At 38.9% G+C, this 17,813-nt stretch overlaps 1 protein-coding gene across 2 annotated transcripts in view; it reads left to right on the forward strand.

Moving 5' to 3' along the window:
- The first annotated feature begins 3,425 nt into the window (after positions 1-3,425).
- Positions 3,426-17,813, forward strand: part of Dh44 (corticotropin-releasing diuretic hormone 44) — a 176,586-nt gene continuing 162,198 nt past the window's right edge. The window contains exons 1-2 of one of the 2 annotated variants that reach the window (XM_019041531.2): positions 3,426-3,622; positions 9,203-9,453. The gene's annotated coding sequence lies outside the window, so the exon portion shown is untranslated. The remainder of the gene's footprint in view (positions 3,623-9,202; positions 9,454-17,813) is intronic. The other variant, XM_072298467.1, reaches the window with a different exon arrangement.

Genomic DNA, 17,813 nt, shown 5'->3' on the forward strand with positions numbered 1-17,813 from the left:
CAACAGCCTATAGGCGTATAGGTCGTTATTACGCCCATCTGCTTTTCGGATTCTACTTACCCTGGACTATGCTGTGGTAGCGATAGAATATACCTAGATAGGTAACGGCTCGAGGTCGAAAAACCTTTTTTTTTCCGAGTTAAGTCAGGCCTCTGGATCGATGGGTGCAAGAACGACCTATAAACGGGCCTATAAACTTAGGGACCTGAGGTGCTAGTTACCCCTTTCTTTTACTCACTATCGATATTCTTTCATTTTGCGTTAATCATGCGTGATTAAAATTATTTTTACTTCATATTGCCACCAAAATTACTGTTGGGCGTAATAATGGCCTATGAACCGTTTTTTTTTTTAAATTAAATATATTAGAGTATAAGCCCAAGATGTATCGTAAAATCTACCCGGCATCCTTCAATAGAAGGGTTAGGTCACCCAAAAACACCAAAACAGGGTACCTGCATGGAAAAGTCTGCGCAATACATCAAAAATAAAACTTTAAATACGTTTTCCTCAAAACGCGGTTTCCAGTTATAGGCTGTTCTTGGGCGGAGTCCTCAATTGAAATAGCCTTCATACACGCTGGCCTTGTCGATTTTCTTTGACAATTTTGCAGTCGTGAATGCATAGCTGAAGTGCGCTCCAGCTAGAATTGTATTTAGCAAATGGGTGGTTTTTATACGAGGATTAAAAATAAACAAGTGGTACGAAATATAACAAAAGAATATGAAGTATGCAAAACGATTATCCGGGTATCGGAACTTGACTGTTTTGAAAACGCCTTCAAATGCGGCGTGAATCCTCACGCATTCCGGACAGATTACAATTGAGGACACCGCACCAAGAACAATGAATTTTTAAACACAGTAAAAATTCGAGTTTCCGGTCGAAAAATCCCCTCAGACACCGAGTTTCAGAAAAATCCATCGAACAGGAGCCGACATAGCATTTTAGGCCACGTCCGCCATCTTGGATTTGAGAATTTTCAAAAACCGACTAAAAATTCGAGTTTCCCGTCGAAAAGTCCCCCTGATTCCGCGGTTCACAAAGCTCTAACGAACAGAAACGGAGGCCAGAATCGGGGCTCATTTTAGGTCACATCCAACATTTGGGAGTTGAGAATTTTAAAAAATTGACTATAAATTCGAGTTTTCCGTTGAAAAATACCGTGAGATACCGCGTTTCACAAAACTCGAACAAACAGAAACCGAGATAGCATTTTAGCCCACGTCCGCCATCTTGAATTTGAGAATTTTAAAAAATGGACTAAAAATTCGAGTTTCCCGTCGAAAAATACCACCAGACACCGAATTTCAGAAAAATCCATCGAACAGGAGCCGAGATAGCATTTTAAGCCATTTCGGATTTTCGAATTTTGAATTTTTTGAATTTTAACAGATTTTGATTTAAAACGCGTGATCCCCAAAATCGAAGCTCAGATTCGGATTCCTCGTTAAAAATTGATACAATTTCATGTATCATAACCGAGCATAGCGTGAAGGAAAGAGGCGTAACGTAGACATACTGATTCGAGCATATGAATCCAACGTGGCAACATGGGTAGTTCTCAGTGGGTCAGCGGAGGAGGAAGAAGAAGAATTTATCTCGAGGAATTCCTCGGGACGAAACCAAACGTTTTACTTAGCGCCGGCGCCTCCCCGTTCGGTTGCATCTCGGGCGACCGGCGCGGCCCGGCGGCGTAGTTCAACTTCAAAGGGGCAGTATGACGGAATCTATACGCGTCGTTAAACCTTTTTCCTTCACGCTATTTTAACATATGATACATGAAATCTCATCAATTTTTCACGAGGAATCCGAATCTGAGCTTAGATTTTGGATATTACGTGTTTAAATCTATTTAAAATCGTAAGTGAATTTACAGAATTGTCCTTGAAAATTGATCACACTTTAGTGTTTTTTTACGTCATTAAACCTCTTTCCTTCACGCTATTCTAACATATGATGCATAAAATCTCTTCAATTTCTCACGAGGAATCCGAATCTGAGCTTAGATTTTCGATATTACGCGTTTTAATCTATTTAAAATCGTGAGAAATTACAGAATTGTCCTTGAAAATTGATCACACGTCAGTGTTTTTTTACGTCATTAAACCTCTTTCCTTCACGCTATTCTAAAATGTGATGCATGAAATCGCATCAGTTTTTCACGAGGAATCTGAATCTGAGCTTAGATTTTGGATATTACGCGTTTTAATCTATTTAAAATCGTAGGAGAAATTACAGAATTGTCCTTGAAAATTGATCACACATTAGTGATTTTTTACCCCGTTTTTCTTCTACGTTCACGTAATGAAATTAGATCAACAGTTGACTCATCGACTAGTCTAGCCAAACCCCCCAGAATCGGTCTAAAGGGCGAACGATTTTATCAGATAAGATGTGCGGTCCTAGTTTCCGGGCAATTGCGGTTTGATGGAAGTTGCAATGAGGAGAAACGGAAGATATGCGAAACTCGGGCGGATATTAAGTGAGAAACCAGGTGGGGGAAAGGCTTTCTTCCCGAAAAGTTGTGCTCGGGCCAACTTACCTGGTCACTGGAGCATTGTATAGCAGGTTGTGGGAAACTATTTTTTTGCAGCAACAACCAATTGGATTGCATTTTGCAAAAAGGAACCAAGAGCATTTCAATGTTGCTGGGATTGTGCAACTTAGGTACATTCTTTGCAAAAAGTAAACTTTGCGACGGTAATTTTCGTCTTGAATTCATAGTTTATTGGGAGTAGAGGTGAAACTAGTTTAGATGATCGTTTATGTTTGCAAGGTTAGCGACATTGGAATGCTCTTAAGAAAAGCAGTAATCTCCGGGTTCTCCGGACCTGTAGACACCCTGATCTAGAGAGAGCGGGTTCAGCTGGAGAATATCTCTCATCGATAGCCGGAAAAATTAATCGGCAGAAAACATGTTTGAGGTCGATACTCAAATCCCGTCAGACCGAACCCTGTCTTGCGCGAGAACGTCTTAGGAGCCCTCGGACGTTGCCAAAATTCGTGTGATAAAACGGAAATTTCATGGGAAATTTGCCAACCCCATGATCTTTTTTTCCGTGCGTAATAAACTTTTTGGGTTTGTAAAATTTGCGGACAAAAATAATCATGAAGGGTTTCCTGAATCATAATTACAAGTTGTCATTCAAAATATCTGCGGTTTTCCAAGGTTTTTGCATCACCCGTTGCTGCTTGGCCGGCTGTGAACATGGCCCTAATGCCCAGTAGCCCATCGCCGTCATCCGGACACGGCCTTTGGGCGCGAAGCAACTGGAGCGTTGCCTGGCGCCCACTCGACAAGAGCACGCACCGGGTTCGTCAGCTATGCCGGGCGCTCGGATTCTGCGTCCTGCCTTCCACCCGCGCGCCGCGCCGCCCGCCCATCGCCGCCGCGCTCCGGGTTGCGTTCTCACTCCGAACGGCGTCTATATAAACTTCCGTCCTTCGATCCCGCGCACCAAGTACCTGACCACCATCCGCGAGTCCTTCGCTAACCCGTGCCGAGTTCCCCCCGACGCGCGCGACAACCAGTTCTTCGAGACGCTCTTCCCGGATTCGCCTCCGAACCAGGAGTTTCGCTTTTATTGTCGGACGGTCACCAGTAGGAAAAGTGAAAAGGGTAAAGTTTTGTTACCCCTAGAAAAATTTCGCACAAAGCATTTCTTATGTTTTTTTCTCCTTCTTTCTTCTTTTTAAGACACACTGGGGGGAAAAAAACACTTTGGATCTTGAGTCTAGACTCTTGAAAACATTGACCAGAAAAAGGACTCTTGATTCAATCAGATTTGAGCTTAAATCAAAAGGAAATCCGCTCAAATTAAGCTGCTTGGTTTTTGATATAAGATTAAATCTGATTGAATCAAGAGTATTTTTTCTCGTCGATGTTTTCAAGAGTCTGGACTCTAGATCCAATGTCTTTTTTTTCTAGTGCATTGTTACAATTTCGGAAAGATATCTAGAGTGCATTTCACTTCCGAGCCTAGGCTCAACGGGAAAAACAACTCAGTGTTGAGCCCTAACTGTTTAGATCAAATTGAGTTAGCTAATACGGCGATAGTGCTGAGACTTTCAGTCTGTGGGGCTGGACCCAAAATTGTAAGGCTCAGCACTACTGCCATATTAGCTGGCTCCATTTGATCTAAACAGTTAGGGCTCAGCACCACGTTGTTTTTTCTGTGTTGCACTCAAATGGACTGCATTTTGCAATTTGAAACTAAATTCTGGCTCCTCTGGAAAAACACTCATGTGCATAGGGGAACTAATAGCATATACGTTGTTTTTAAACCGGGCTAAAATTTACAGTTCTAAATCGCAAAATGTAGTCGAAACAACCCTAGTGATATCAACACGAGGAGCTGAATCTACTGTCTTTGCGGGGTAAACTCCGGTCTTACCGAGCGGAACCCACTTGTTTTGTGGATCTAACTCCACAACTACGGAAAGGATTTCAATCCTCATTCATATCACTTTGTTTAGTTCAGCGCGATGTAGTCTCCGAAGGGAAACTCGCTCCGAAATTCTCTCCGAAATTTCCAACAATGTGGCTACTTGTCAATTAAATGAGTTATTTCTTTAAAATAATTCGAGAAGTTTGATTTTCGCTCGCATCTTTTTGTTCGCAGGAGATAGGTCCAAACCTCGATTTTTCATTGGGTTTACAGTTCTAGTCTAAATGATTTATTTTTTATGGTAGTGAACGTGTTTTAGGAGAGAGAGAACGCTAAGTGATCATTATATTGTGATGAGGCCCAGTGAGATTAAATAAAAGAAACGCTCCAAATAAAATAATCAAAGAGAATTCTTCGATGTGACCAGAAGGAACAACTTCACGGGGTATAAATAAGATTACCTAGAGTCTATTGTAATTAAACTAAACAATTGAAAACAATGAGAAACATTGTAAAAACAATTTATTTTACTCAAAATTCCAAAAAATCCTTGATTTGTTTTAAGATAAAAGGGGTTTGAGGATTTCTGCGGAGAGAATCTCAGCCGAAGCTGCTAAACTTTTTGTATCGTCAGACTTGACCGCTCAATTCAACAATGGGCGGTTCTGACGATTCTGACGACAATGCTTTTGATATGCATGTTTTCATACAACGTGCACGGTCTACAAGAAGTCAAAATTGTTTTGTAGTTCTCAAACAATTTCGATGAAATTCGAGAAACAGACTGCAGTCGAAAAATATGCACGGCATGCAAGATTGGTGAGAGCCGTGGTTGCGTATTTTTTCGGAGGTTTTTGAGTTTCTTGGAAGTGAGAAAAAATTGTGGAAATAAATTGTTTCTGATTTCAAAAATATCCTTGAAATTGTCGATGCAAAATTTGGACCAGTTGATAAATAATAAAAAAGAACAGTTTTCAGGGGAAGCTTTGAAGCGTTACGATTCAATCGAGGCCAACACCGGTTCCTACCCTTTTGTACACGAAACACATACATTAAAACTAAAGTAGACTTGATGTTTTCGATTACACACAGCAATATCAATGTAACACCAAACCTGTGCGAGTTGAGGAATTTTTATTTAGTCACTAAAATGAAGAAACCATGAGTGTATTGGCATAATTCCTGGAATTGCAGTTTTTACTCGAGCGCAGTGTGTGTAAATCACAACAAAATAATACAGTGACAGAGGTAGAACTTCCAGCTGCCCACAAAACCGTAATAAATTTTTAGTCTGTGAGACAGGGTTGGAGCTTTAGTTGATATTCCCTATTAGTGATCTTCATATGGCAAATCCTCTCATCTCTCTCTGATTAACTTTCAGTTTATGACACCAACAATTTCTTTTTTCAATCTCAAAATTATTTCGGAGTACTAACCGAGGAGGGAAGGGGCTCTTAAATCACCTTCACACTACTTCCCTGTAAACAGCAATGGAAACATTATTGGTCGCGACGCTCTTCATAGATCTTAAAATCATATTTTTCACCTGATACGAAAAAAATGTCTTTCCCTACAGCTTCATTTTTTCAATTCTGTTTAGAAATTTAAGACCACAGCGTGATTTGCATGGCATTTAATAAGCAAACTCGCCCCGTTTCCTGTGCGCATGTAAAGGCGAAGGAGTAGGTACTCTTTTCTATTTTTCCATTACACTCTTAAAATTTACCACGAATCACTCTAAAACTTGTTTGCATAAATTTAGGGAATCATACACAAGAGCTTTTTGATTTCAAATGATATTCAGGAATTTCTTTCTTCAAGACAACTTCATCACGAAACAAATGTCAATAAATGCCGAAAGTCGACTTTATGAAACAAACTTTCCCGGAAAAAAAACTTACTTGGTTCAACAGGTTGTCTGCATTATTTAGTATCCTCTCCATTCTCGGCCGAATATTCTGAGATACTTACTTCCTTTTTTCACTTTTCTTAAGAGAAGAATATGTGCGTTTGTGGCTTATCAATATGCGCACACAAGAAAAATAATAGGCGAATATAAAACCTTACTGGTGACTGACTTGACTGTAATTTCATTTGCCGAAGATGCGTGTTTTTCATGAAGTTTTGATTTAAGGGACTCACTGGGAAAATCTTGTCATTTCACTGTAAAACAAGATATCTTTTCTCGTACATTAAATCTCAATTCGCTTGTAATGTTGTATGCTCTATGTGACATTGGACACACGTTATTATGATATTATAACAATCGCGACACGTGGCACTCATCGTCACACAAATCGCCCTCATTTTTAAGTATCGACCAGTAAACATCCTACGTGTTAAAATAGTGGCGTTTGGACGAAAGAGCATTGCTTGAAACAAAAATAAACCGCGTTTCTTTATCGAGGCGCGCTATGCAAATTGCTCACCATCAATTTTACTGGTCAAAATAGCGGCTAGTATGGTTCCCAGAGACGCGAAGAAAAAAATAACTACCTAATTGCTCGGGTGACAAACTCGAGAATTTTTGTCTTCTAAAATAATAATATGTTATCATCAATCAATACCAGTGGCTTAAGTTGAGAGACAAGTATCATGATTGCAGCATTTCGATATATTTGGCTGAGTTAAATTTTTTGAAGGAAAATTAAACAAGATTTCTCTTTAAAATTTTCGTTGGAAATGTTTTGATAGGTAAAGGAAATTACCATAAAAATAAAAGAAAACTGTAGGCTCATCTCCTCTTAAAAAATCAAACATTAGCAAATATTTGCAACGTTAAAATTGGAGTTGGCGCATTATTCGACTTTCGTCCAAGGATGGATAAAGAAATCTAGAAAGTTGGAATCAAGAGCTCCACCCAACGCTTCGCAACTCTAAGCAACCTGTTTATGATAGAATTTTCGATATTTAATATTATATGGATATTTTAACCAAATCCGGTGTCTGGTGAATAGAATCTTGTTTTTCTGTGATGAAAAGTTTTTTTTTGGTTTAGGTAAGTCTTGCAACCTTCGCCCCACAAAATTAATTTTAGTGACCACGAAAAAACCTATTTCAATGCGCATAGAGTACATGGGGTACATACAAAATTTTCAGACCACGGGGAGTATCTGAAACAATCGTGCAACCAATCAATGATTTACGATCACCCTGTAAAACTTAACGACCAATATATAGCCACTTTTGCAGAACAAGTTTTTGGACGCTTAATATTTTGCTCTGTTTTTTATTGAGGAGAGGCATGAATATGACTAAGTATATTATCAAATAAAGCAAATTGTAATGCGTCACCCTCCTAATCAGAGAAACATCAAGAATTTGGGATATGGGATTTACAGCTCACGTTCAAATAGCATCAATTGGACGTATTTCTATCAAACGGAACTATGTGCATCATGACTTGAGCCCTGTTATGCATATATTCTCATGGGTCTCAGGGCTCATATCTTAATGCACATAGTTCCGTTTGGTAGAAATACGTCCAATTTAAAGAGGAGAGTATCCGCGGGGATCGGCAACATGGGTCTGCAGGACCACGAATTATTTAACTGCAGTTCGAACTCCTCCTGCTACACCTTTAATGAATTTATGTACAAAACGGGCATCTCACCCCGCAGCGGGCCGAAACAAGTCGGGGAAACTTAGATGGTCATTTGGGGGGAGAATAAACAATTAGAGCTTTTTCAAAACCACACACGTGTTTCGTTTCCGATCGGGAGTGGGCCAAGGATTCCGAGATGCACCTTATCAGCGGAGTCTCGTTCACGATTTATGTTATTACCTCTAGAGATCTCCCTTAATTTCCTCCCGGATACTTTTCTTTCCCTTCTGTCTCTTATAGAAATGCCTGCTCCTCATCCCTGCCTTCTTCTTCTGATATTAATGACGTAAAATCCACATTTTCTCTCGAGTCCAAGAGGGGCAGACTCTGACAACTCACTGTTTACTTTGCAATCTTTAAGAACATGATAACAGTTCTTTCTTATTCTTCCTCTTCATTTTTTCTCTGAATTATGGAACGATTATGGGTTCATCATTTCTCCGGCTCATGCCGATCTGCAAATATTTATCGCTCCTCAACTAAACTTCTTCTTCTCCCTCTTCTTCTTCTACTTCTCATTCTTCTAGTACTACTAACGACTAGGGTACGACCCTATGTATCAAGTTTTCTAGCACCGAACACATATAAATTATCGATTAGTATGAAAGATTTGTCAAAAATGAAAACGAATATTAAATCAATTAAACGTGTTTCACCAAATATTCGTTATTCGTAAGGCATAAATGTTGTGAGAAAAAGTAAAAAAAAAGTAAAAATAAAATAAAATAAAAAAAACAAGTTCTACGGCTAACAAACCGCAAGACATAATGCATTGACAGGGAAAACATTAAATCAACATAACCTCGGAGGCACAAAATGAAGTAACTGTGAGTTGTGTCTCCTCGGCACACGAAGGAGGGTCTAATCCTCTTATTTAATGTGAAAGTAATGATGGATGGTGAGTTTTAATTGTTTGTCAGGTTAGCGAATTTTGCGAGAGAAAATCAAGGAAAGAAAATTCTTTTCATATCCACTAAGGTTTATGCCCACCAAAAAATGTTGCTCAAAAAATACTTCGGTAAGTTGGTACAACTAGTGGAGATATGACCATCACTATTTCCTTTAAACGATAGATTAGTAATAGGAAGCCATCCAATCATAATCTCTCCGCTACCGAGGAGGTAAGAAGATAGGAGTTGTAAATATGTTTACTTCAATTCTCTGATGAAAATTTAATCGATTGCTGGATTTTGCGTTTTTCCATCAGGACTGAACCATGCCCGAGCCCCCGGAAATTTGACGATGAACGCATAAGCGTTTTGAGCGGGAAACTGAAGATCGACAAATTTAGTGCGCATTAATTTTCCTCGAGTCCTCCGAGCTCGCCCCGCGGACCTAATCTTTTCCGTTCGTCCTCCGATCGCGGTGAGACCCGAGAGTTCGAGACTCAATCCGTTCGGAAGCAGCGAATCACTTGGCCTCGTCGCTCAACGAAAAACACAACTTCAAAGGAAAAAGGTAAGCTCCCCAAAATAAGAAGAGGGATTTTAAGCAGTGGAAAACTGCTGCAGTTACACGTGTTATCCCCGGGATTGATGAAATGATGCGTAATTTATAGAATGCTCATGATTACACACGCAAGAATGTCCTATATACAAGAATGGGCCATTTGCGCTAGTCATAGAATCGCGTTTTGATGGCATGTGCATATAGATTAACAATAAAGAGTAAGATCAATCCAAACGTCTGGTTCCACCGTCTAATATTAACGGAGATATCGCCTTCTGAAAAATAAGGGCGTATGACGTCATTCACCGCGCGCGATAGTATATAGCATGGTTCCTTCCACCTTTCATTCATCAATTAATGATTTGCACATTTTTTCTTGGGTGCTCGACTTAAAACACGGATGAAACCAAGGTATGCGCTACTGCAGTGGATGACGTCATGCGTCATGTCATTTGAAAGACGATAACTTCGATAATATTGGACGAGGAAACTTGGTGTTCGGACAGGTCTCATTATTTTTTGATGAACTGAAACCATCAAAATGCGACTCTGTGACTAGCGCAGCTGTCCCATTTGATGCATTTTTATAGTCGTGTGTTATTTTCAACTTAATAATCGAAAACAGTTCTATTACACGGTGAAAGTCATCGGTGGTTCTGCGTGAAACAACGGCTCACGTCCACTATTGAGTGTAGCACACAGTTACACATAGACTAAATTTTAGAAATTTTCAGCCCAAAATTGCATCTGTTGTGGTCCGAGTTTTGGAAGTCGCCAAGGTATAATCCTCAAACCCCCATTCAAACAGCGTTTTCTTGTGCTTCTGCTCCTCTTACTCTCGCGAAAAATGTAAATCTTCTTTCCCCCAGGTGACTTACAATTCATTATTCATAAATATTATTCCTCAGATTTTCTGTCTAAAATTTTATAAATGCATTCATTTTTGAACAGAATTTCTATATATCATATTGAATTGATATTTAAATTTGCGAAGCACATTTTGATGGTTCATATCGCTCATAATTCTAAGGGAGCCTGGGGAAAAACTCACTAATCTATACTCATATATTTAATGAAAGAAATAGATTCAGTACGTAAAACATACTCAGAGCTGGAAGAAACATCGGTCTCCAAAACCAATTTCTGAATATATCCTCTGCAGTGTGCTCCACAACTCTGCCTACGCTATGGAGTTTTGTTTTAACGGCGCGCTACCAGATCAGCCGAAACGCCTTCAAATCGTTGTATATGCAACAAAGACCACTTTCGAGTACGAATAGTTGTATCAAGGCGCTATAATCATCCGTGTCTCTTCTCGCCTCTTTCTAGGAGGTTAGGGAGTAAAACTGATAAATCTCCAGTGCAATGTGTGTGGTTGGTTTTTTGACCATATTTTCTTATTGCTCTGAAAGTAAAATACTTATGCCTTACTGAAAGTTACGCTACAGCTGTGAACAATCACGGGCATTGCTGGAGTTGTGTATAATTTCATATAATTTTTCTCCCTTATGTTTACGTCAATTGTATTAATGTCTTGTAGCATAGTTAAATGTCCTGTATTTTCTGCTCTGCTTTTTAAATGTTCGTTATTTACATCAGTTTGTGTTACTTTTAGACTGCCTCGCGGAAACATCCCCGCGTAAGAAATGGAGTCGGAAATAATTCCCTATATTGTTCCGATCACAAATGGAATTATTCTCTGTTCTGATGAAAATAACTAAACTTACTCATAAAATATATTAATTTAAAGGCATAGTATTTCATTAAATAGCAAATCGATCAAATCGCTGAATTTAAAAAACACATGTCTCATTTGGAACGTTTAGCAATTATACTCATACTTTAGGTTTTAGAGGGAAATCAAGTAAATATTGTGCATTTAAATGTCGTGTAACTTTTCCTCTTTATCATTCCGGGTTTATATGGTAAAAAGAAACCATAATTTAATTATTTTTTTTCAACCAATGTGCAAAATGAAGGACACAAGGGCATTTTACAACCGAGGGACGTGCCTTTAGGGATTTCGTAATCCTTCATCAATCTATGCATGTAACATGATGCCAATATTTCTGTTCTCTATGTGTCGATGCATATATTTAGAGCAACCAAAACCACTCACCCGTACGTGTCATGTTTCGCTTAGATATAATAAGAAGAGCATCGCCAATCTAACTTTTTAATGAGTGAGTGCTTTCAAGCGGCAGTTATTGTTTTTAGCATTTTACTTATTCTTTCTCCTTAAAAGTCTGTTACGTCAACGATAAAGTTTTCATTTCGTCATAAAACGATGTTATGCGCCGGCATCAATTCATTGTATCTCGTTGTTTTCGTCACTTTTTTATTAACTTCACGGGAGTTCATAGTTTTCGCATTTAAAATAATAGCTATTTTTACGCCCTCTTAATCCCCTTGGTGGAATTCATCGAGAGCTCACTTAGGGGGAACTCGAGCGTAACTAAAAATTTCTCTCTTGTGACGTGGAGAACTGGGAAAATAAGGTCAGCTTATGCCGTGATCTCAAGAAGTTCGGCTCTAGGTCGAAAACTTATTTTTGCAAAAAAAAAATTTAGAAAATGTTGTCATTATTTCAGAAAATATTTGAAGCTCAAAATATCTCTTGTCAATGACTTGAGCCTGCCCGGTAAGGAAAATTATCCGATATTTTGTGTTAATATGGGAAGTAGAACACAAAGTAACAAAAACGTGCGGTTAGTGTTTTCCTATTAGTTTCTCTTCACGTTACATTGATCAAACCTTTGGGTTTAAAATTTGCAACCTCGCTATAATCAGACGAGAGCCGCCAGGCTCGAAACTGAATCGCTATAATGATTGCACAATGCGCTAGCCACTCACAACATGCAACCTTTGAGTGTCAGTGAGAGAGAAAACAGGTTCATCAGGACACTTTCTTCATCCCAAAGTGTTTGGGAACGACTTAGGGTTTCGGTCGATCAAACCAAAAATTTGGTCGATCAACGAAGTCCTAATCTATACTACTCTAAGTAACCCAAAATAATCATAAACATGGACATTTTTAAGTGTGTGATGCTCTGCGTGGGTTTACGTCTCAACATCCTAACTCCCTCATCAACCTTCACCAAAAAAGCCTATCCGAACACTGAAAAAAAAAGTTACGAGCTATATAGGCATACCATCCGTTCCGGGCTCCGTGGCCGAAAATTTCGGGTGCTGGAGCCGAAGCTCAGACTTCTCCGGATGTTACACCCGGAACTTTCTGCCTCTGAGCCCGGAACGCCGATAGTATGTCTATATGTCTATATAGCCCGTACCTACGGCTTTCACGGCCAGAGTTTGTTTTCTTTTTTTTTCCCCCAAAAGAAAATACGATCTTCACATCGTTGCAAATTAATTAAGAAACTATGCAGTTCCGTAATCCCTCTTGCCGACTCAAAAGGCCGTCAAAATGCATAAATACTTTTAAAAATTATTGCAAATGAATATTTTAACTTAATTAATTCTGCAAGATTCATGCCAGACTTCCCCGCAAACACGCAGGCACATCCTCCTAGGCCATGCGCATGAGTAAAGATCAAAGGAGGAGTTATTTGATATTGTTTTGCCGCAGCTTATTTAATAAACATCAGTCTGATGCCGCAAAATTATCATTGCGCCGTCTATGAGAGAAGCGCGCACTGGAAAAAACGAAGTATTCTGCAACTATTTCTTTCGCGATGGAGGATAAAAACTTTCCGATGGTGTGATTCGCAGAAAACGAAATTCTTTTGAAACTTTCATTCAGCTAATCTTTTCTGGTTTCGAAACGAAAAATTAATTTCAAGTTTTCGTCTTTGAAATAGAATAATTTTGGCCTTTGATGTTTCATCGTTCGGAGAAATTGACGGAGTCGATGGGGCAAGAAACAATTACAAAAATGCGTCTTCATTTAAAGCTCGAAATTTAATTTCACTGGTTTTGTTGTTGCACAAGAAAGGTACATTGCCGTGCTGTAGGAGAACGCCGTATGAGTCTTCAGACTTTGCCAAATTTCCTGCGATAAATCACGAATTTTCGGGTATATTTTTACATAGTTCCTCTCGGTGTTTTAGAGAATTTTGCTCGTGATTTTATCTGAATTGTCTGAAAATTTCATGGAAAATTACTCATAACTTTCCTCTAAAAGAAATAGGTTCTGAGAGGAAATTTGCAGACAGTATGAGAATGTCCATAAGGCTTCCTTAGCACGACAGTACAGCAAACCAAGTGAACTCTCAAGGTGAAAATCGCCCGAAAATTACGTAAAGCACATCAGAGGTGTCTGAGAGAGAGACCGAGAAAGTGAAAGAGAGATTCTACCGTTTAAAATTTCAATTACAATTTTTCGAATCTCCTCAACAAAAATTGCACTCCTGAAGTAAGCCACCCTCCTCCGATGGTCACCAATAACACATTAAAACAAATATCTGCTTGGTTTTTTAAAACTTAATTTTATTAGAATCCATCCCAAATGAGATCTTTGGCTTTCGAGTTGACAAAGGCTCATGAATTATTTGGGTCAGTGCAACATGTGAGATAAGGATCCGTTCTCTAAGTTATATCATCATCCGTTCAATTCACTCGCTGATCAATAATTGAGACGGCGGTGCAGAGGAGACTTAACCGATTGTTCGTTGTAGAGAGGTCATTCGACGGCAGCAAGCTATGACAACAGGCATACAGCAGGACAATGAGAGCAGTGAATATCATTGTCTACTCATAACCTGAATCCACCCTCGTTAAATTTTGAAGGAAGCAACTCAACCATGTCGAGTGTTTTGTGGTGCAGAGAAAGAACGATTTATCAATTTTTAAAGAAAAGTTTCTACCACAATGTTACATGTTTGAGGAACGGTTATAGGACCACCCCTCGGAGGATCCCAATTTGATGGTAAGGGGGAAATTGTATTCTTCGGTTTTCAATTAACCCCTCCTCTTTCTTGACATGCAGCATGTTGTTGAGTGATTTCCCCGACGACTTTAGCAAAATAAGTCTTATTTGATCGAGACTTTCGGAAAGGGTGAAAGTCCAAAAACTCATGAGCCATGACTTCCCGTTGATAATGACGTCTGGCATGGCTAATGAGTTTTAGAACTTCCCTCTTTTAACATGTCTCAATGGTCAAAATTAGTGAAACATGAGTGGATCCAAACACTTCGAAAGGAGAGGGTAGCGTGGGGAAGGGGGGTCCGAAGGGCTCCCTCCAGAAAATTTTAAAATTTTAAAGCATCTAATATGCTGTTTGCGTCAATTTCGTTACGAATAATATTCAAAAATAAGCGTCTTTCTCTCTGCTTTCCTTCGTTCCTTCCTTCTCTCTTTTTTCCCCTTTTCTTCCTCCTTTTTTCGGGTGGAAGGGTCGTATCCCCCTGCGCCCCCTTCTGGATCCGCTTATGTAGTGAAACAGGTCGTTCAACCTATGGGGCTAAACGGCCAAAAATTGGGCAATTTAAAATATGAGTCGAGGGATGAGGGATGGAAAATGAGTTACCGAAAAAAGCACGGTTATTATCCATAAATTATTCGCACGTGCGTGAAATGTCTCGTCAAAATAAATTCGCACGCCATTTCAGGCGATTTAAAATGCCAAGGGTCAGCTGGGTCTCATACTTTGATATGATGGTGTAACGTTGCAAAACTTTGAGGAACTGTGCAATGAAGCGATGATGAGACTTAAAGACTTGAAATTTTATGAAATATTCGATAATTTGAAACGTTTCGATGCCGTCATTAAATCATTTTGCTGCCCCAAGCTCTTAAGGCCGAGCGAACCATTCATTACGAATTCACCTAACAAGGCCTTCGGCTAGGAAGAGTGTATCGAAATGTTTAACTTTAAAATCTGAGGTAGGTTGTCAAATTAATGTTAATGTTATCTTTTGTGGAGACTCTCAGGAGAATTTGCTATATTTCCCAGCAATCTGACAATTTCAGTGATGAAACGAAGTTCCACTTGAACACAGACCCGAAGGCATCATCTCCTCGGCCCAAATTCGAACTTCCAAATCCACCTGCTTACGCGAGTAACATGTCGGTATAATCTGTCTGTATCTGGGTCATTTAATACTGAAGTTTCTTCGGTCGGTATCTATCGTAGGGGTGGATTTAGAGTTAACCGCAATGCCATATTGATGATGAAACTAGAAAAAACTATGTTTTCTTTAATTTTTGCTGTTTCACTTTTTTTTCTCATACACAGCAACTAGAGGGGAAAATCACCTATTTCTTCTTACATTTATATAATCATTTTTAAACCATTTTGAGTAGGTAATAGATCATTCGTAAACACTTAATTTTAACTTTTTACACTAATAATTTTCCCCTCTAAGCCGTGCCTTAATTCTACTCTGAAAAACATTCTTCTCTTTTTCTCCAAAAAAAGTTCAGGTGAGTTTTCATTCAAATTTGTACAATTTGCACATAATGAAACAGGTACATGGGTGCAAATTAAACAAACGTGATTATAAAAACACGAATTTCTTCATGGTAGTTAAATGGATACAGATGGCCACAGTTTAGGAAATTTAAAGAGGAAAATCAATCTTTGTGAGGATCTAAAAAAAAAATATATATTTTTATCGTTGACAGCTAATAATTTATTAGTGCTACAGTAACTTAGATGTATAATATTGCATCGCGTTTGTCCAAATTGGCAACACCAACTGAACGTAAGCTTAACGCTGTTTAATTGTAATCAGAATATTTTCTCCACGTGTTGGGATAAACATCCTTCGAGAACATTTTCTACAGTCAATAAGGCCGGAATGAATTTCATCCTCTTCTACGCATAATTAAATGCAAAAACTCAACGTCTGAATTCCGCTGAAATTATGATCATCCACAACGGACTTCTCTCATAACATTGACAGATCGTGAAAAAAATTGCAAATTATATACGTGAAATAATGCGAATAATCCATCAAAATTTTCAACATCTGACAACCGTGCCAAGCTCGTAATCTCTCGACGGATACCGTCTCTAATTTCTTCGTAATTTGTCATGTTTAATCGCTTCGTTAATTTCTTCAGACTCCCCCCTCTCAGTTAATAATTTTCTATGCTCATTTTTGGCCTTCACTTACTTCTCCACGGTCTTTAATGGGGTCATTTGACCCTTAAGATAATGTTGTGAAGCTGCTCAAAGGTATGCAGCCCCGTCGGAAGAAAAACTATGTCTTTGATATTAAAATTTTCCATTGGAAGGATGTTCTCCCACTCTTCTTTCAAGTCAGCGGGAACAGTTCAGGAGATGCCTCCAAAAAGTTAATGCTGCCACTTCATAATCGACAGTTGTTGACAATTATGGAATTATTAGAGTTTATAAAATGACAGCAGTTAGCGCACCATAATTAGCGCTATTCTTACGTCATCAGGGGTACGCTACGAATTGAAGTACCCATTTTTTGGCAATTTTTTTTTCAAATTTGGGTGCCTCATAGTGAATTTGACACCCAAATTGAAATCTTTATTTAGAGAAATGAAATTCTACTAAACGGGTCGCGATTTATTTGTTTGGACGCAAGAGACAACTGTCTGGTCGAAATCTCAAAATCTATTTTTTCGACCCCACTCAACCAAAGTCGCTCGGTTTAGAATTTCGATTCCAATAGACAGCGAATTCCATTCCCCGAAAACGGTTACTTAAACGCACTGTTTTTAAACCTTAGATATCCAAGCCGAGTCAAATTGACCAAAGTTTGCTAAAAACATGTGTCTCGCGTATTGTATGGAGCCAGTCCAATACATACGAGCTTCAGGAGTGGATCTACACAAAGAAATATACTAAAATAGAATCAGACATAAAATTGAAAACACATCGAGTGTCAACACAGCCAATTTCAGAAGTGACGTAACTGGGCCTCGTTATATAACTATTATTCAGAATGAAAGCAAAAACTCATGGGCAGCACATAGCACACGCCTCGCGCCATGGCTCCTTCAATTGTGCAGATGCAACACGGACATCCATCGAGCACGAATAGTTGTATCTCTGCGCCGTCATCAACGCGTGTTGCGATGTCTGCGGGGTTCACCCGAAAGATGAAAATGAAAAAAAAAGTTGTTTTACCTGGAAAACAGAGATCAATGTGTTTAAAAACGGGTCAATTTGACCCGTCTTGGAACTTAGCGTCTAAAACAAATTTTAAGTATCTTAGAGTTAAACATTCAATGAGAAAAGTCATTACGAAAATTGTATAGTGATTTACTTTAGCACTTTTAAGAAAGAAAATCGATACGGAATCCCCCAGCACTTTTTTTTGTAGATAGTAGTGCAAACCTTGACCTAATTTGCTAAAATAGAAGATGAAACTAACCGAAAATCATAGTACAGCATAGTGAAAGCTGGAAATCCGTATTTTCTTTGCATACTCTA

The sequence above is a fragment of the Bemisia tabaci genome, chromosome 3 (genome assembly GCF_918797505.1).
Source record: "Bemisia tabaci chromosome 3, PGI_BMITA_v3".
In the NCBI taxonomy this organism is placed as follows: domain Eukaryota; kingdom Metazoa; phylum Arthropoda; class Insecta; order Hemiptera; family Aleyrodidae; genus Bemisia; species Bemisia tabaci.